The sequence below is a fragment of the Pygoscelis adeliae genome, unplaced genomic scaffold (assembly GCF_000699105.1).
Source record: "Pygoscelis adeliae isolate BGI_AS28 unplaced genomic scaffold, ASM69910v1 Scaffold842, whole genome shotgun sequence".
Classification (NCBI taxonomy): domain Eukaryota; kingdom Metazoa; phylum Chordata; class Aves; order Sphenisciformes; family Spheniscidae; genus Pygoscelis; species Pygoscelis adeliae.
The window spans coordinates 94,070-114,007 of NW_008824348.1; the positions used below are offsets into that span (position 1 = coordinate 94,070).

Sequence of the window (19,938 nt, forward strand, 5' to 3'; positions counted from 1 at the left end):
ATACAAAGCAGTAAAGCTTTGTTCCCAGCTTTTGCTGGTGTATTTTTGAATGTTTTTATGCTCCCCCATATGAACATTTTATACTTCAACTACACCTTTTTATTCTTTTTTTGTACATTCTCGGTACTAACCCTTTCCTCCACCCAGCACCCTCTGTAAAGCACCTGTGAAGAGAGCAGTGGCTGGTAGCAGGGGCAGAATGAGTTCATGTGAACATGTGTGAAAAGAGGATACCTAAAGAGGAAAGACATGGAAGTGTAGGGCAGGAATCCCTCCATTCAAAATAAAATAACACACCCAAGGAAACTGAAGAGGAAAAAAAATTGGGATTTGATAAGTAACCGCAAATCCACATCTGCTCTTGAAATTCCCTACTCCTGTCCTGGGAAAAAAAAAAGTTATCAAGAACCTTTATAGTATTAACAAGCTATGATCATGCCATTTTGCAAATGAAGAAGCTATACTATTCATATACTCAATACATCAGATGAAAGGTGATAATACATTTGTTCAAGCTAAAGATCTGTCCCTCTGGAGCTGAGTTTCAGAAGATGTCTCTGATACTTTATTCAGCCTGGTCTGTCAATTCAACTGTGTGTATTTCAATTTTGTAAATATATAAACAGGGAAGACTCACTTCTAGCAATTCTTGGGTTTTTTCCAAAACATCACTGTGCTGTGAAAATAAAACATCTGTTGAGCCATACACTTAAGTGCTTCCAATGCCACCAAACAGTACAAAAAAATAAGTGGAGAATGAGGAATTTTTACTGGAGAATGAGGAAAAGAAGCACTTTAAGTGAGGAACATGGATAAATTTCAGATGACGCGTTGAGGAGCTATACAACTCACTTGCTAATGAAATAAATCATTCCATTAGTCTGCATGTGCCAGAAAAAAATACGGTGCTGTCACAGCTGAAAAAAATCCTCCAGGAGAACAGGAGAGGCAGATTTTGGGGGAAGGCACAGGGGAAAGTTTAAGCATGTGTTTCATTTTGGTTTTATGTGTCAATAAACATTGGGATTTAATAAAGGCAGAAGCCTTCATTTCTGGCTGTGTCAGCCCTTTATTCCCCCTCTTTTCTGAGGTCCCGTGTTGTTTTTGGAGGGTGGCTCTGCATAGCAGCACACTGCCTCCCCTTCTGCCCTAATTAAAAAGCAGCAGTTTTGCTTTCAGTCACCGCAGATGCTCTGCCAGGCACCTGCAGAACTGCACGGTCACCATCGGCCACTGCGACCCAAGGCAAGAGGCGACCCACGCTGTTGTGGCTTCCCATCTCTAGCTCCCGCCATCCTGGCAGGATGCCTGCACAGCTCTGGCCCAGGACCAGCCCATACCAGGGCATGGTCTTAAATGAAGTGCATGTTTGGAGCTGTTGGAGCTCAGCTCTAATAAACCACTTTACATTAGCAAGTATGACATACATAATGACAAATCCACTCCAGGGCATCTGAACGAGGTAACCCATGCAGTTAAGGACATGCCAACAGTTGTGGCTGCAGCAAGAAGCAGTATGCCTAGCAGCACCCACAGGGCTAAGAAGCTGCTTTCCCAAGAAGTGAGCCTCTGTTTGCTGTTGTGCTCCTGTCCAGACCAGGAGTGGACACAACCACGCATGTGCGGAGACCATCTTCAACACCGATGTACCAAGAGAGGAAGGGAGGGATTCAACAGTGTTACAGCACAGCCATGCTGCTCTAATAGCTGATGACTGTAAAAGGGGTGGTCCTCCTGTCCCTTTGCCTACCTGTTCAGAGACTGGCATCCACAGAGGGACAACCTTCAGCTCCGACAAGCGTATCACATCACCACCCTTCATTCCAACTGTCAGGAAAGCAGTTAACACCAAAAAGCGTATCTTCTGCTTCTGCAAAGCCACAAACTCTAACCATCACCCTGGACCAGCAGTAACAGACCCTGACCCTGCTTGCTAAGGGAAAAATGGGCTACTGCAGGGTCCTTTGCAGGTGCATGAAGATGGAAGGACAATTTAACTCTTAAGACAGGAAAAAATAATTATCAAGGCATGCCATGGTGGAGAATACCATACACATGTTTCTTGCTTGGTGGGTTCCTCGCCCAGAGGGACAGCATGTTTATGAGCTCCAGAACAGGACCAAGCTCTGTGGAGCTGTGAGACCAGCACCTCTCCATTACAAAACCCTGCTTCCTACCCCACAGACAGACACCTGCTGAATATTCCTTGTTAGCAGTAATGGACAGGAAAGAAACCCCACCTGTGTGGGGTGCCAGCATGCCCTAGGCAGGCCCCAGGCTCTGGCAGCATGTTCCCGCTCGGATACAGTAAGACAGCCACCACGGGAGCTTTCAGAGTGCAGTTCAACATAAGAAGCCATTTCATGATGGGCACACGCCCATGGAAGCCTCACTCAGTAAGATATTTGGAGACCACTGCTGGTAACAAACCTTTTCAATTTCTAAAATTGCCGGTTTCATGTTCAAATTGAAGAAGGAGAAAGAAAGTGCACCATACCATGAACAGCACCAATTCCCAAAAGCACTGCTTCTCCTCCCATACCCAGACCCACCAGCGTCATGACTTTACAAGTGAGGTTTTCATTATCAGTCCACTTTATCATAACTGTTCCCACACTGAAGCCAACAGTAAAAATTCCCCCACCCCCAGCTTTAAAGACCAGGGTGCGATCACTCATTTAGGGCTATTTATTTTATATGGAACATTACACCTTCAAATCAAACAAATCACTTCTTCATTCCCCCCCTAGTCGTGTTTCTCTATGACGTTTATCTTTCAAAATGAGAGGGGAGCACTTCTTTGTTTTAAATTAGCAGCATGTGGCAGGTCAACACTTAATGCCTCTGCAAATATCACTGGGCACCAAGACATATAATTGGTATTCCATGGCCCCAGGGCAATAAATACAGTTTGTGCCAGCTGCAGCTACACTACCCTTCAGGATAATATTTCTCTGACGCCAGCCTTTTGCAGGTGAGTGCCATGTCTTTCTGTCTCCTCAAGGACAACGCAATAACTCTTTACAACTTGCTCAGAGAAGAATCTAATTAAATTTAACATAAGACAGTGAAATAAACTTGCAGAACTGTGCATCTACCGTTGCTAGTTTTCAGTCCAGCAGCACTACTGAGGTTTTCCTCTTCATACCCAGAGCTCATTCCTGTCAGGGATGGCAGGGCTGGCACTCAACAGCAGTGCTCCGACATGCCAACTTCACTGGAGGACAAAAGTAAAATGGGAATTCTGGCCATTGACTTCAGAAAGCACTATTCAAACTCCTCTATGTTAAGCAAAACACTTCTTGCATTACATTTAAAATAAATTGGTTTTCAGTAAGAAATCCATACTTTATAATGTAAGAGAGGCATACAGATGTCAAGAGTGTTCATCAAAAAGTATCAGGTGCTGAGAAAAAGAGGCAAGTCCCAAGGGCGATAAAGAGAATATTAGAATGGACGCCCATTAGAGTCCATCAAAGCAAGTAACTTTCAGAGAAATTCTAAGAAAAATTATTTAACAAGCACTTCAATTGGCAAAAATCAGAATAGTTCCTTTCTATGCAAGGAACTTGAGGCACGGAAGACAAATGGATCATCAAAATTACAGTTAACTATTTTGTCTCTGACAGAAAAAGAGGCAGAAAAAAACACGTCACAATAATCAGATGTTTTTCCACAAACCAAAAATGCTTGCTTTTGCTCTTCATAGCCACGATGTTAGGTAAGCTAAATTGATACCGCTTCTACCACGCATCATCAGTTCTACTGGTTAAACTGAGACTGAAATGACCACAGGAAAGCCGGGTATAACTCAACACAAGCTGTCGAGGAAGCCCTGGTCCAAGTTCAGTGTCAGGCTGCAGCAGAGCAGCCAAGGTAGCAAATACACCGGAATCCATATACTCCAAAGTCCCAGATACCGCTCACTGTTGAAGCAGTAGCCAGGTTCTCAAAAATCAAAATATTTGCAGTAGCAGATGTCAAATACGCATTTTGCCAAGTATGTCAGCGAGTCACATCCTTGCGCAGGGAGCTCATGGCATGGCTGGACTTCAGACATTAATAACAGCAAGTGCTACTCTGTTTTTTACACAAGTCTGATTTATTCATCTGGTAACACTATCCCCTTCTAGCATCATTTCAAATGTATCTATCGTCAACAAGCCCACAAGAATGTCACCAGGGAAGTGATCTTGCCTGAATAAAATTCAACTTTATAAATCATAGGCAATATAAACATATAGCACAAATCTGGGTGCCTAGATATATTTAGAGACATTTAAAAAGCTTAAGACACTCCTCCCCACCTCAAAGTTTCACATATGTATTTATAAAAACAGAAAACATTAATGTAACTTTCCTGATAAAACCTTCATTTAAAACCTCCTTGCTATTTGCTTCCTTCAGCATCCCCCCCGACACTTAGGAAAGGAAAACACGTTCAATGGTACCTGCTACCCAAACCCAAGACTATGTCTTCTGCTTAAGGATCCAGCACAGAGAACACTTTGCAGGAGCAAACAGGTGCCTCTCAAAACAGCATGCAATGCCCACTCTTCAGTGGGATGGAGGACCTGGCACAGCCTAGCACCGGCTCCAGCTATAAGCTCCCAAACAGAGCGTGCCATGCATCTGGCAGCTCCATGGTGCCAGGAACAACCTATCCAAAGAATTCCCTTTTTCTTCCCCACTTACACACACTGACAGCATTCTAGTGACAGATCAGTGTGGTTATGGGCATTATAGCAAGTGATCTGAAGTGCAACAAGTCTAGACAGTTGCTGGAGGGAGGAAAACACCGCGCTTGTGAAATTAAAACACATTTAAAGTTCACTGAGGTTCAGAGAGGCCAAAAAGGCAATAAAGGCCAGTTTAGTGTCTCTCCACTCTAGTATCTCCTACTCCAAGTGGTTTTAGCCTTCTTCTTCCTCTATCAGAAAAGCAGGTGTAAAGCCTGGAAAGCACTACCCAGCTCCTGCCCCAAAACACATCACTCACTTCCTATGGTCAGCACTTCAGAAATAAGTCCAGCAGCAGAGCTTGCAGATGGCAACTAGACGGATCCACCACGGATCTGAACCACACACCTCCCCTTGAAGCAGGCTGCTCTCTCCCCTCCGGTATTTAAGGCCACAGAAATTTCATGCACACGGGAGTTTGTGCCTCCACTATGAAGGATGCCAACCCATTCTGCCAACCCCGTGGCACTGCCTTACTGGCCCAAGCACAGACAGGAATAACTTGGTCACTACCCACAGCAGCAACAGTTCCTGAAATCTGCAGGATATTGCTCTCCCAGGGTGTCACTAACAGTGGCCCATCTTCCCTGGGTTTGCATAGTAGCCAGCCACCCTCCTGCTCACTTGTGCCAGACACACCTGTGAGAAGCCTCTGAAGGCATTGCAGACACACAAGTGCAAACAGCATAGGCTGAGTGTGCAAGCCTCACACACAGCATGATGGCAGATCAGCTGAGCATGCAGGGCTCGCTGCACAGCGCTGCCAGGTGCACGAAACAGAGAGCAGCATGGCTGAGAAAGCAGAAAAAAAGCCAGACAACCAATGCATCTCAGCACAAATGTGTTTTTCATCAAAGCCAGGTAGCAACCTACAGCATGGAGGAAGAGATCTAGACAGATAATTCCAACAAAAACATAAGTTACTCCCTAAAGCAGTAAAGGAGGCCCCAGACATTTTCCTATCTCCTCCATTCAATATTGGCTCCCGTACTGCTTTTAGCACAACACATTTCAGCAGTCTTAGAGAGCTCTTGTATGACCTAAAAAAAGCTCTTTGAGCCTCCCACAGAGCTACGAAAGATCCCTGTCTCCCCCCAGGAGCAGCCAGCACTTCACTGGAAGAAGGGATGAGATATAGGAGGAGGGAGGAGATACGGGAAGAGGATGTTACTGCCAGGCACTCGACTCCTGCACACGAGCACACAGCTCTCTTCCCATCCACTCAGTGCCACCTGGCCACAAACACACCAGACTTCTTCCGTGAAGAAAAACTCCCCCCAAACATAGAAGTCAGGCATCTGTCGTGCCTAAGACAGATGGCTTCAGAAGAGGCCATTCTCAACCACTGAAAATTTCCATTACTAGTTACAACACTCCACTCCCCACCCCCACCTTGTTTTCTAAACATAACTGCTAAAAATGGAGCCATTTCCTAGCATATAAGAGCTAGAGGGCCCTGAGATGAGCACACACATAACAGCATTAATTCGCAGAGTTCATGGCCCAAGAGAAACCCAAGTTTCTCTGTACTGCAATTTTTCTTTTTATAACATCACCAATTGGTTCTGTTTAAATATTGAAGTTCTTCCAGCATTTTGCCTTATCACTCAGCTCTGTCCTCAGATCAGCCATTTCATAGCACTGCCAATCCCAACTTCACCTTCTTCACCAAGTAAATCCTAAAGGGAAGCTCAAAAAAGCACATGTAAAAAATCAGGGGGGTGGGAGGGCGTGTTTCTTATGACTTCTGTTGGTGTCCTGCTGCTGGGAAATGCAGTAACCCAAGTAGCTGGTGCAACCACTAGATGTTAGACCATTCTTCGAAAGCTTCTTTTTGTTGGGTTTCACCTGACTCGAACCCTCTTTGATCAGAAACGTCTTCCCAGTATGGATGGAAACATGGTACATGTGGGGGCTATCAGCAGATCAGCTTCGACAGTGCAGTCCTGACCCAAAGTACATCACTGAAGTAGATGCCCTCGACTTCAATGTTAATCAAATCTACGCTGCATGACTCCCACTCAGGAAACCTAATCCCAAAACCCACCCAATTCTTTCAAGTAACATCTCAACAGCCCAGACACAGAAGGCCAAAGTGCTTTGCTGGGGCTTCCCCCACCCCCAAAGAAGCAAACTGCGCTGCAGCATCACACACTTGACATTTGGTTGAAACAAACCTTTACAAACCAGGGAGAAGGTGCAGAATACTGCAAAACTTGTCTCCAAGATGAGGCTGTGCAGCAAACACTATTTACAGTCATCTCAGAATAACAAGCCTCAATGGACCGCACAGATAAGTGCCAAAACCATCCACATCCCAGCAGCAGACACACTTCAGTGCAGACAAGAAACTTGGCGAAATCCAGCCGAGATGTTCCACATGTGCGGCAGTGACTGCCAGCTGCTGGAGGTGACTCACAGGATGCCCCGGGGACACACACCATGCCTAACTGCTTTAGAACAAGAACTGGGTGTTTCCACACACCAGTGATCTCACACACTGTAACATCCCGCACGGTGCTCAAGACTGCAAGGGAGGTCTCACGCCACCTCTAGCACAAGCCCAATTTATCTGAGGCAAGGCCATTTCTTCTTGCTGCTCAACATCTGATCCAAGCTCAAAGTGGAAAAGCACTGGGCTTAAAGTTCACTGAACAAGGCTGACTTTTGATCTGGCTTTAGGTTAAAAGTTACTCATTCATTTTATTTAAACAAATCTGCCTACTTTTACTCCAGTACGCTTTTAAGGGACAAGTTTTAAGTTTTTTATTTGGGAATGCCACCATAGTCTTGTGGGACCTGATCCTAGGCGACCCTTCATCTCCACTTTCCTCCCTCTTCTTGCCGAAGGGATCCTTACCGGCAGTGTACCTCGCACTCTGTTCCACGATCTCCCCCTCCAGCTTCTCAGGATGGGAGCTCAGCTGCTACCACACCATGCTTTAAGCTTGCACAGGCATCTGAAGGTACGCAGTCCTGGCCATCCTGGCGTCTCCTGACAGGAGGCACCAATTTCTTTTCCATCCTCAGGCCATCACACCAGTAGTCCCTGAGGTAAAACTGGCAGAGAGCCCCCAAGCCCTGGGTATACTGGTTAGAGTATCTCCTCTCATGTAGAAGGAGCTCCAACACTCCAATATCAAAGCAAAGAAAAACAACAGAGAAGCCTAGCAAAGCCTTCTCACACTATTTTTGGATTATTAATTCGCATTTCATTGGGCTTTTTGTTTGTTTTTTTTTTTTAATTTTCAAGAATTGGGCCAATTCAGCTAAGGTTCTTCTGCTTCCACTGAAATATGTATCGCTCTCTCTACAATATATAACAAATACATATACGCATGTACTTACATACCTATTCCCACCTATTTTTGAATTAGGTAATAATGCATTCAGGATACAATAAGAAACTGCTGAAATAAAAGCTTTTTCATAAGCTGTCCAACAGGCATATAGGTCAGAGTTGTATGTTGTCATGGGAGATTACTTTTACAAGTCATCTCCTCTGAATTTTTCTTCTTCCTTCTGAAGATATTGACGCTCACAAGTCTATGGGGCCGGATGGGATCCACCCGAGAGTGCTGAGAGAGCTGGCGGAGGAGCTCGCAAAGCCACTCACCATCATTTATCAGCAGTCCTGGTTAACGGGGGAGGTCCCGGACGACTGGAGGCTGGCCAATGTGACACCCATCTACAAGAAGGGCCGGAAGGAGGATCCGGGGAACTACAGGCCTGTCAGCCTGACCTCGGTGACGGGGAAGATTATGGAGTGGTTCATCTTGAGGGCGCTCACAAGGCATGTGCGGGACAACCAGGGGATCAGGCCCAGCCAGCACGGGTTCATGAAAGGCAGGTCCTGCTTGACCAACCCGATCTCCTTCTGTGACCAGGTGACCCGCCTAGTGGACGAGGGAAAGGCTGTGGATGTGGTCTGCCTGGACTTCAGTAAGGCCTTTGACCCCCTCTCCCACAGCATTCTCCTAGAGAAGCTGGCGGCTCACGGCTTAGACAGGTGTACTCTGCGCTGGGTCAAAAACTGGCTGGACGGCCGGGCCCAGAGAGTTGTGGTGAATGGAGTTCAATCCAGTTGGCGGCCAGCCACAAGCGATGCTCCCCAGGGCTCAGTTTTGGGGCCGGTCTTGTTCCATATCTTTATCAATGATCTGGATGAGGGGATCGAGTGCACCCTCAGTAAGTTTGCAGACGACACCAAGTTGGGCGGCAGTGTTGATCTGCTCGAGGGTAGGAAGGCTCTGCAGAGGGACCTGGACAGGCTGGATCGATGGGCCGAGGCCAACTGCATGAGATTCAACAAGGCCAAGTGCCGGGTCCTGCACTTTGGCCACAACAACCCCATGCAGCGCTACAGGCTTGGGGAAGAGTGGCTGGAAAGCTGCCTGGCGGAAAAGGACCTGGGGGTGCTGGTCGACAGCTGGCTGAACATGAGCTGGCAGTGTGCCCAGGCGGCCAAGAAGGCCAATGGCATCCTGGCCTGTATCAGAAATAGTGTGGCCAGCGGGAGCAGGGAAGTGATCGTGCCCCTGTACTCGGCCCTGGTGAGGCTGCACCTCGAATGCTGTGTTCAGTTTTGGGCCCCTCACTACAAGAAGGACATTGAGGTGTTAGAGCGTGTCCAGAAAAGGGCAATGAAGCTGGTGAAGGGTCTGGAGAACAAGTCTTATGAGACGCGGCTGAGGGAACTGGGGTTCTGGGAACTGGAGAACAGGAGGCTCAGGGGAGACCTCATCGTTCTCTACAACTACCTGAAAGGAAGTTGTAGCGAGGTGGGTGTCGGTCTCTTCTCCCAAGTAACAAGCGATAAGACAAGAGGAAATGGCCTCAAGTTGCGCCAAGGGAGGTTTAGATTGGACATGAGGAAAAATTTCTGTACTGAAAGAGTGGTTAAACCTTGGAAGAGGCTGCCCAGGGAAGTGGTTGAGTCACCATCCCTGGAAGTATTTAAAAGACGTGTAGATGAGGTGCTTAGGGACATGGTTTAGTGGGCATGGTGGTGTTGGGTTGACGGTTGGACTCGATGATCTTAGAGGTCTTTTCCAACCTTAATGATTCTATGATTCTATTAAATATAGAAATCACTAGTTGAAAAAATGCATCAGTTTGATGAATATTTTCTGAAGTCTGTTAGGAACAATAATTTTCAGTTTTTTTCCCAAACTACAGGGGTAAAAATTATAAGCCTGCCCCAGTTTTTAGGTTCCTCTCACTTTGGGTTGTGTATAAAGCCTTGTCTTGTCTGGATCTCCATAAGGCTTTATCTGTAGCCATCTCAAATAGGATGGACCATCAGTGCTTCAGAAATGAGCACACTTGCAGCTAATCTCCTTTGTCCTTTTTGGGAGGTCTTTACAAGCTGACCAAACATCAGAGCTCTTTCAGAGATCTTGGCAGATTACAGCCCAAAGAGGTGAAAAACAATTTGTGTGAGAACAGAGAAGCTGAGCGGAAATTTCCCATGATTTGTCTAGAGGCACCGGCTCCCCCGAGCCCTTTGACTGCGCCAGGGCGCCACTGCTGCCAGGGGAGATGAAAGCGCTGTGCTCTGCACTATCTAATCAAACACTTACGTGGCAGCACTGGTGGTTAGTGCTTGGCAAAACCGCTCCTCTGACAGCGGTACTTAAAAAAACTATTTTTAAGTAGTCCCCACAGCACTGCGTGGAGGGGGGGGACAAGAGCTGGAGATGGATATACATGCTACGCGTGAGGAACTGGGTGCCTTCCTACTGTGTCTGCATCTCCAAGACTTTTCCTTTTCCTCATAGGAAATCATCCCTAAGGCCCTTCACACCCCTTCCAGCATCGGCACCACAGGAGGGGATGCCCTAATTTCCGTGGCCTTTCTCCACAGTGCAGTGGCAGGCAGCTGCCCTCCTGCCTTGGTGAGATCTGTATACCCACATCCAGCCCTCCCCTCCCACTCTCCACAAACCTTCCTTGTTCGAAGTCCTTTCCTTATCTGCGTTTTTGGTCAGCTTTTCTCTCATCTCCCCCAGATCCCCTGCGTGAAGTGCCTGTTCTGGGCTCATGTCCTCTGCTCACCAAGATGTTTCAGAGCTGATGCATGAGTCCCACAGGATGCTTCAAGTGCAAAACAATGTCTGAGATGGGTGTCTTCTGCCACAGTGTACCGCAGCATGGACCTCTGCAGAAGCCTTGAATATACGGAAACAGGCTGACACCAGAGCAGCCACAGAGCTACACACACCAACAGCTAACTCCTGATAGAGAAAGCTGCCCCAAACCAATAGCGCTGGTGGAGCTATCTCTAAAGCACATGCAAAACTGCAGCAAAACCAAGCAGATGGGCTGGCACCACACTTCAGCATCAAGTACACAGAATTAATTACTCTGTTAATCTTACACAATAGGATTACATATGCATCATCCTATTATCAGTAAAGGGAACTGTATTTTAGTATGTGGTCCAAGGTTTTGCTGAGCGTGCGCCACTGGTCTGGACACCCACCTTGGAGAATCATTGCTAAATCTGGACACAACACACCGAAGCACATCCCTGTCCTTCTCTCCTCCGCCTTCGACCACCTAGACCTAACACATCAACAGTCCCTCTTCTCCAGTGGGCAGGCTCTGCTCAGCCACAAGCCACTTTCTAAAGGAGCAGGAGTCAGAGGCTCCCACACAGCTACATGGAGCACTGGGATTGAAGGGGAGGTGTGTTCCTGTTTTTAGTTTTACTTCCCTATTTCAGATGTGCCCGAAGGAGGAAAGAGAAAAGGCCCTTTTCCATTTCAGATACTAACATATTAAACAGCGTAACTGCTGATCATTTTGCTGGTTTTCAAATATTCAACTCCCCCAGCAGCCTTTGCATATTACAAGCTAGGCCTAACCAGGCTGCCTAGTCTGAAACCGTATTTAGTAACAGGGGATTGGGTTTGGCTGTTCAACAGGAAGACTTCTGAGTGTTTCAAAAGGGGCTAAAGATTTTGTCCTGGTACAAATGGAAGGTAACTCCAGTTCAGTGTTATCAAAGTATGATAAGACAAGGAGTATCTCTACACTAAAAGTGAACCTATGCTTGAGAGGTTGGCTTGGCCTTAGATTTCAGCTGTCCTGAAGACTAGCTTCCAAGGCCAAAATAATAGTAATCAGTCACTGCTGCATATCTGTACTTTGCACATGCACACAGAGCTACCCCGCACTCCCACATCTCCCGAGAGAGGATGACTCCCATGTCTACAGAAGATCCTGCTATTTCACCAGCCCACCTGAGGTCACATCCTAAGACACATCTTCGTCCAGCAAGTAGAGGATTTCCACAGAGGAACAAGGAAGAAAAACAAAACTAAAAACCTTGTTTCCAAAAAAAAAAAAGTTTTACAGGGGCGGACCTCCATGGCTGACCTGCTTTTTTGATCCTCTATTCTATACTTAAATCCCACCTAAGCAGAAGTCAAGCTGTCTCCAGCTTAGTTTCCTTCTTTCCCCATGAAAAGAGCAGCTGCCAAAGATGCCCAAGGCAATGTGCCACGCTCTTTCTTTTCCACTCACCTACCTCCAGCAGTACGTTGCCACTTCTGCCAATGCTCCCCAGGCCCCATACCGCTCCATCTTGACATCCGTGCAAATTTTGGCTGCTCTCTGCCCCCTTTGGGGATGGAAATCCAGCAGCCCCCAGGTAGGCAGGCTGCTGGAGCTCCACCACCCCAGCCCAAGCGTTTCAGTTTGCAATGCTAAAGGTAGTACAACACTGCGAGGGAGAAGGTAGTACAACACTGCGAGGGAGAAGGTAGTACAACACTGCGAGGGAGAAGGTAGTACAACACTGCGAGGGAGAACTGTTCCCTGGCCAGAAAGGAAGAAAGGGTGGTGCATTTTCTGTATTAAAGATTCAGGTTTTAAGCGGAGGAGAGGAGATTAGCATGTTTCCAGCAGAGGAGGAAGTGGAGAGCAACATCTGGCACTCTTGATGCCAGCAAGTTAAGGATTTGAATACTTCCCTGGAAGTATTCAAAAGACGGGTAGATGCGGCGCTTAGGGACATGGTTTAGTGGGCATGGTGGTGTTGGGTTGACGGCTGGACTCGATGATCTTGGAGGTCTCTTCCAACCTTAATGATTCTATGATTCTATAAAGAAGCAGCTATACAACGAGATCCTCCCAAACTTTCTTCACACGTGAAAACAGGCATAAACCCAATACTTGTATTTGCACTCACCTCTAAAAATGCCCCCTACCAAGTTAGCTTTCCTATGCACAAGAGAAAAGGGGGGTCCCAGCATCACCACCTTCCCCAGTCACTGCAATGGCTCAGTCTGCCCAAGAGTCTTGCTTTGCATGATCAACACCTTATGGTGTACACTAATTGTATGCCAAAGGGTAGCAGCATTCACACAATTATTGGACTAATCAGGCCAAAGCTGAAGCACAGAGCTCTAGGAATATTCAATACGCGATATGGATCTTTTGGACTAGCTCATCATCCCAGGAGGCAGCTGCTGAAGGCTTGCAGCACTGTGATAAGGGGCAGGATGCCAGCAGGGAAGAGTGACAGAAAGGAAAAGTAGTGGCACCAACAACGAAAGCACTGCAGGCATGTTCAGCAGAGGTCAGCTGTGAAAGCAACTGGCTAATTACCCTAATCTAGTACCACCAGCAATATCCCCAGAGGGGTTCTGGGGAAAACCCTAACCAAATTGAGCCCCAGCACACATCTTGTATTAATTTTATGCAACTCAGAATACTCAGTCGATCTTAGACATGTATCTCTGGGGCATAACCAATACGTATCAACATCTACAAGGGCTCCCATAAGAAGCAGAATGTTTTATTTTGCTTTAAAAGAGAAATACAGGATAGTTGCAAGGGGAATGGCAGAGAACCCTTCCTGTTTTCTTTATCGCCCTCCCAACTCTGCATGCAGCACGAGACAGCCCCAGTGCAAACAGCAGTGCCTCTGAATGTATGTGGCCTTGTCACGCCCACATACTCTTGCTGCAGGCATGTGAAAGGGAAAAGAGGGGCAGGGAAAAGAAGAGAAAGAGTCATAGTCATCACCTTCATCTCCAGGTTCCTTCGCTGTCCACAGCGGTTTCTGTCAAACCCTTCCAGGCAGAAGCAGATTGCCAGGTAAGATCTGTAGGAGATGCCACCACGAGGAGCACATCCATGCTCTGCATGCAATTCTTCATGCTACCGTCTCCCTTTTAATCGAGTTCTCTAGCCTACGGAAGAAATTAAGGGAAAGATGTTAGACAGCCACATGAGACTGATCAGAAACCACCAGACTGGGGACTACAACCACCAGCCAGGACCACACAGCAAGTCAGCAGTGACACAGAAACACCCAGAGGCTGCAGATGCTGCTGCACCCACATCACAGGCAAGGATGTCCTGGGTAAGACCAATAACTGAGCCACCAACACCTTTAAACTCCTCTGTGTGCTCAAGCAACACCTCTGTGTGCTTGAGTAAAACAGTACACAGAGCTTTATTTTGAAGACAAAATCTGCTGGTGAAGACCTGCTGGCTGCAGAACTCCCCCGGAGTCTAACGCCAGGAGGCAGGGTCAGGGAGAGCTGGTAATGCTGAGATCAGGGCAGAAGCGCTCACCCTCAACACTGGAGTTCTGGGTCCCTAAGGAGGCCTCAGCAACGCAGCCTGTATAAACGCATGTGCAAAGCCCCTCTTGCGGATCCCTCTCCCACTAGACCGTTAATAGCAAAACCCACCACCTACACTGATGCAACGGAGCAGTGATATACTGCACTCACCTGACGACCCTTGCTGGAAACACAAGAGAGCCTTTACAGAATTTATTTTTCTAACCTCTCCCCTAATTCTAGAAGAAACTCAGTGTAACTGCAGCACATGCCCTAAAATCCTCTTAAATAAGATATTAATCACAAGACTCTTCAGCAAGTGAGAGCACACCGTCCCCTCGAAAAACACCACCTCCCATAATTATGATGCCCTGGGCAAGTTTCCAGTGTATGTGCTTGGCCTGGCATATGTTTCACCCCCAAGTCGGGCAGCTCAGCTTTCTGCTCGCAGCAGGGAACCCAAGCACTCACAGCTTACAGAGAGGTCCCAATATGCTGATATCCCAAATTACTGCCAGCTTGAACCATCCAAGGACCCTAACCCACTGCAGCACACCGCGGCAGCAGAAGGAAAGCAGTGAGCAAAAGGTAAGCTTAGGCTTTACAAAGTTTGTGTGATGAGGAAAGGGAGGCAGATAGAAAAAAGGAGAGGTAAAAAGCAAGAAAGGAGAAAGATAGAAAAAAGAAGAGGGGTACTGCTCAGTGCAAAGAGATGCCGGCATGCAATACCTTACCACGTGTGCTGAGGTCCCACCAGGTGGGGTTCTCGACGGGTGAGAAATAATGAAACTAAAATGGCGGTTGAGGGTTAGGTCAAAGGGGAGGAAAACAGGAAGAGCTGGCTGCTAGACTAAAAAGTAACATTCTTCGCTTCTCCTGGCGGGCAGTGTACCTCGGCATAGCTGCACCTTTGAGAGCCACCTCACCCAGCAAGGGGTCAGCCATTACAGCAAGCAATTAGAGCATGCCACCCTCAGGCAAGGAAATTTGGACAGGCAGACCACAGGACAGCTGTATTGCAGTACAGGAAGGCTGGATGAGTAATGGTGAGCCTGAGACCCAGTACATTTACAAGCCAGGCTAAGAAATCCCCAGCCAGCGAGCTCAGCAGCGAGCTCAGCATGCACAGCCTGCATCCCTTTGCTGCAGGCTGTGCTCACACCAGGCTTTGTGGCCTGCAGTAAGGGCACATTTAAGTTAGAGAAATGATGCAAACAGGAGAGAACAGGGATGCAGAGGAGCACAGGCAGTCGAGCAAGCCCTGCACACCGGTTGTCCAGCCACGCAGCACTTCTTCAGGGACATCACTTTTAAAAACGTATGACAATCCACCTCTGGCTCCCCCCTCCCTGCCTGAGTCTGCCTTTATACGTGACTGAAAAGTGAACCCAGAGATGCCATCAGAGGCGTGCAGCTTCTGCCGTGGCAGTGCCTGGGGCAGCCGCAGAGCTGGAAGAAGCACAACGGCCAGGCTGCAGCTCAGGGAGCTGCTCAGCTGTCTGCCCGCTCCCTCCTACTAACAGGGAACGATGCTCAGAAATATTCACCAGCATCTCTGGGAGGTAAGAGGATTGAGGGGACATGTACCCCTCGCCACAGCAGGACAGCGAGATTGCCTGCTCAGGAGCACCTCTGGCAGCCCGGCTCCTTCCAGACATGCACAGAGCCCGTGCTGGGAGCCACCAGCTGCAGGATGAGCAGTGTCCCTCAGCAGAGCTCAAATCCTCAGCACTTGTCGTACAAGCCATGAGCACAAGAGTGATCAGGCTGCCCCCTTGTCTTCTGGTCAAGCCTGAGTTTGACAAATTCATCAACACAACATTTCTACAGGGCAAGCGTATGCACCACCAGGAATACTAGCAGAGAGTTACTCTACAAGAAGATACCTCAGAAGATGCCAAGGATAAGTAAGGACCCAAAATTACCCCCTCACACACAACAATGTTGTAAAAATTATCATTAATTTATCATTAATTCTTCTTCCCTCCTCAGACAGAGGATCTGTATGGAAAGATACTGGAGGATGCTGAAGGTCTAGTACCAGCCCAGGTGAGTTTATCTGCCTGAAGGGAATTAATACCCTAGTAACATCCAGGCTCCAGTGTGACGGATATGTGCACTAACAGTCAGTAATCACAGGCAGTGGGACCAGGAGGCGAGAGGAGGCAGCAAGCCTCCACTGTTGTTCAGCGTCCCTCCCACTGCATTGCTACCATCCACTGATCAGTCAAGAGGCAGAAGTCTGTGTGGTGGACTGAGGAGACCAGCCCCTGGCAGAACAGCCTTCTCTCCCCACACATCACAAAACACCAAAAAAACAGACATTCTAATCCTGCACCTGATTTTGTCACAGCATACTTCCTTCATGCAGCACAAGCGCTCTCTGAATGACAGCACTGAAGCAAGGTTCTGCTTGGTTTTTTTTCCCACTAAGTTAAAAAAAAAAAAGGGTCACAAATAAGGCACAAAGGCCAGATAAAGTGCCATGAGAGAGGCAAATCAAAGCTGCCAGAGAGAAATGATTCCTGCCTTGCTTCTGTTAGAGCTGCTACAAAACTAAACAAACATCTTAAAATAAACATTTTACATCCCTTATGGCCAGACCCTTGCACAAGGTCAGCCCCTGGCAGAACAGCCTTCTCTCCCCACACATCACAAAACACCAAAAAAACAGACATTCTAATCCTGCACCTGATTTTGTCACAGCATACTTCCTTCATGCAGCACAAGCGCTCTCTGAATGACAGCACTGAAGCAAGGTTCTGCTTGGTTTTTTTTCCCACTAAGTTAAAAAAAAAAAAGGTGTCACAAATAAGGCACAAAGGCCAGATAAAGTGCCATGAGAGAGGCAAATCAAAGCTGCCAGAGAGAAATGATTCCTGCCTTGCTTCTGTTAGAGCTGCTACAAAACTAAACAAACATCTTAAAATAAACATTTTACATCCCTTATGGCCAGACCCTTGCACAAGGTCAGACCCATGATCAAGTCTGCACAAGGGCTGAGTTCTCAGCACCAGAATTGCATTTCACAGACGTCAGAAATTATTAAGAGGAGTGAAGTCCTGGCAAACTCCCAGAAGAGCACCCAAAATTGTCTGGGTACCCTGTCCATGCCTCAGGTCCCCATCTTTACAGAGATTCTTTCCAACAAACACATTGCAAACTGCAGATGCTCAGACATTTATGAGGAGCACCACAGAGAAGCATACTAGAGAACTTACGTTTCTGTCTTTGGGGCAAGGTTTAAGTGGACAATGAGTAAAGTACAGTCTCAAGCAGCAAAAAGAAAAAAAAAACAACCACAAATACACATTTGTTGTGCAAAATGAGCAAGGCAGCAACACGCTAAGAAGCAGCTGTGAAACTATGCAATCAGAAGCTACAGCACGCACGCAAGTCAAATCTGGGCTGTGTAAGTAACTTAAATGCTATCCTGCTTTCTGAGAGCCTGGCTTTGCAACCCTTTCCTCCTGCTAATGAGGCCCAGGTTGACAGCTTAACAATTCCACAAGGACACAATAATACTCGATAAACCTGCCATTTCTACAATGTAAACTGTTGCATTTATATATAAATTTTTGGCATGGCTGATGCTACTAGAATACACCTCTGCTACAAAATGGAACCTTGTTATAAATAAATTATAATTAAAAAATGAAATCAAAGGCACGAACATAGTCTGAACTACAGGAATTCCATGAGTTGTATTCATTTTGATGGGACGTAGCTTTGCTTGGTTTTGATGCCTTCAGCCTAACAAGCTATTGTTGACCCTTACTCAGTTCAATTGCTTCACAATACTGCAGGAGAAAGACTTCAGACATCAACCACTGCTGAAGCTAGAGGAGGAGAAGGCAGCAGTTTCCAGGGGAAATACAAAAGTCCCTCCACTTTCATTAAAGACACATTTCCCCTCTATTAAAGCAGCTTCTAGGACAAGCCTAGGGCTACTGCACGCTGCTGCAACTAATTCCAAGTACACACATAATTTGTCCAGTTTATGCTTAGGCATTCCAAGCTCACCTCAGAGAAACAGGTCTTTGCAAACACTGGACAAATTCAACAGCACTGCAGAAGACACAGAAGCCCAAACACCATCCCTTCTGCAGAAGAGTGGCTCAGCGGCCAAGAAAGCAGAGAGCAGTGAAGGCACTAAGGTGGTACCTTTGGCAGGGATTTGGGGATGATGCAATCACCACTGCCAGACCTCAACCTCTTCTACCCAGAAACAGGGTTACAGCCCTCAAGGGCAGGAACTGAAAATCCAGTTACTGATTGTTATCTTGGCCATATGGCTGGGGAAACACATGCCCAAGTTGTGACATTATCAGGATATGCCAGCGAAGAAATCCCCTGCTATCACACCACCTTCCCATCAACAGAGCTAGAAACTCATCTATTGAAAGGCAAGTTCAAGCAGGACTTTGTTTCCCACACTTCACCAGGACACACTGCAGTAACAGAAACACAGCCAACCTACACAACAGTTATGGTTCAAGCAGGAGCTACATCATGGCCATGAAGAAAGATTACCTGTGCAAATTATGGCAAATCCAACCTCTTCCACCCAGCAGCAGCCTCACACAGGCAATACCCCAGCAGGATCCTTTTTTCACACCTACCAGCTTCGCAGAAGTTTCTCACCACTTTCCCCAGACAAGGTACTGCAAGCACGAACATTTCCATTTCAAACCCATCTTGCTCAAGATAAACTCAACTTCCTTGATCCTGCTACCTAAACCAGAGCTGAAAAACTGCTCTTTTTCCAGTGAGCAATATCAAAGTAGCTCCTCCCCAGGCTTTTTTTAAGGCAGTAGTTTTTGCAACTCATCTGCTCTGAACCATCTTCTTTTTGACACAAACACACAGCTAATAGTGTCTTGGTAACCACTATAAAAATTTTCATTAGAACTACTGATAACACCAACAGCTAAATTCAGTTTGGGAAACATAAGTGTAACTAGAGAGAAGAGAGGCAGAACGTATCTGGACATTTGGAGGGGTTTTTGGTTTTTTGTTTGGTTTCAATTCGAGTTTGTTTTCTTCATGAAACCTAAGAAAAAGAAAGCAAAAGATGTGGTGGGGCTCAAAGATGCTTAAGGAGATGGCTGCTTAGGAATCTGGCAGGTGCTGAGAGGGGCTAGAAGGAGCAATACTGGAAGGAGGAGAAGGTTTCTTGGAGCGTATGGTTAACCAGGCATTTGGACAAGGGAAAAGGTGTGCAGATTCAATATTCTGGACATGCCTGCAACATGCTCTTTAGGCTGCCCATCTAAGAAATGCTTTAAAACAATTGCAAGATTGCAACACACAGCATTAAAACATGCAATAGTCTGTGGGGCAATCTCAGATGGGGAGAAGCAGGACATGATTACCTTCTTGCTCAGCCTGAGTGTTTTCACTTCAGAAAAGCAGCCAGCTATGTAAAAGGCTAGCCACAAAAACCACACCACCAGCACAGCCTGTGGTTACCGAAATCCTGGCAGGTGAGCTTAGGGCAGAAATGGTGGGCCATGTTCTCCAAAAGTCATTGTCACCATCCCACAGCCCCTGGGCATCAGCTGGCCGAGAACAGCACGTGTTGGGGCTGCACGCTCAGGGGACGCAAGGGGCTGGCA

The 19,938-nt window shown here is 47.0% G+C and overlaps 1 protein-coding gene across 1 annotated transcript in view; it reads right to left on the reverse strand.

Annotated features, from left to right (window-relative positions):
- The window catches only part of ST6GAL1 (ST6 beta-galactosamide alpha-2,6-sialyltranferase 1), a 34,310-nt gene extending 20,508 nt beyond the window's left edge, over positions 1-13,802 (reverse strand). Inside the window, exon 1 of the mRNA XM_009319173.1 lies at positions 13,776-13,802. The gene's annotated coding sequence lies outside the window, so the exon portion shown is untranslated. The remainder of the gene's footprint in view (positions 1-13,775) is intronic.
- Between the last annotated feature and the right edge of the window lie 6,136 nt (positions 13,803-19,938).